Raw genomic sequence first — 669 nt, 5'->3', positions numbered from 1 at the left:
AATATAGGTCTTATTTTTCTATATCCTAGAGTACTTAAATAAGAGTGGTCTGCTGCTGGAAACTCTGATAGAATTCACCTGTAAAAGCTTTTGGATTCAGCATTTATTTATCTTTATTTCTTTTTTCTTCCATTCCTTCCCTTCTCTTTTTTCTTTCTTCCTTTTCTTTCTTTATTCTTCTTGAAGACTTTTTTTTTTCTTCCCAGAAGAGGGTATAGATCTTTAGCAATCCTTTCATTTTATTTCAGAGTTATGGTTAGATTCAACTTTAAACCATTGGAGACACTATTTTGTTGTTCACATATACTCATTGTCCTTCCCTGGAATAGGATTATGCTTCCCTCCTATGATGTGGGCGTGGCCGTGTGACTGTCAGTGTGCCCTAGCTGGAGGCTTACCTCTCTGACTGGNCCCGGCCTGTAGCGGCCATGCTGCACAGGGATTGGGAAGGACTACCCTAGCGGCACACAGCGTACATCCTAGTGCATGAATTTTGGTAATTTATATTTTCCTTGAAAGGTATCCATTCCATTTAAATTTTCAAATGTATTGGCATACAGTTGTCGTACTTAGTATAACTTTAAAATCTCTGGATTGCTGCATAGAAACCTCGCTCTCATTTGTAATGCTTTCTTTATGTTTCTGTCTTTATAATTCAGAGTTGTTAGA

Source organism: Crocuta crocuta, unplaced genomic scaffold (assembly GCF_008692635.1).
Source record: "Crocuta crocuta isolate KB4526 unplaced genomic scaffold, BGI_CrCroc_1.0 scaffold1015, whole genome shotgun sequence".
In the NCBI taxonomy this organism is placed as follows: Eukaryota; Metazoa; Chordata; class Mammalia; order Carnivora; family Hyaenidae; genus Crocuta; species Crocuta crocuta.
The sequence above is the reverse complement of the archived record's forward strand: the minus strand, read 5'-3'. Positions refer to the sequence as shown.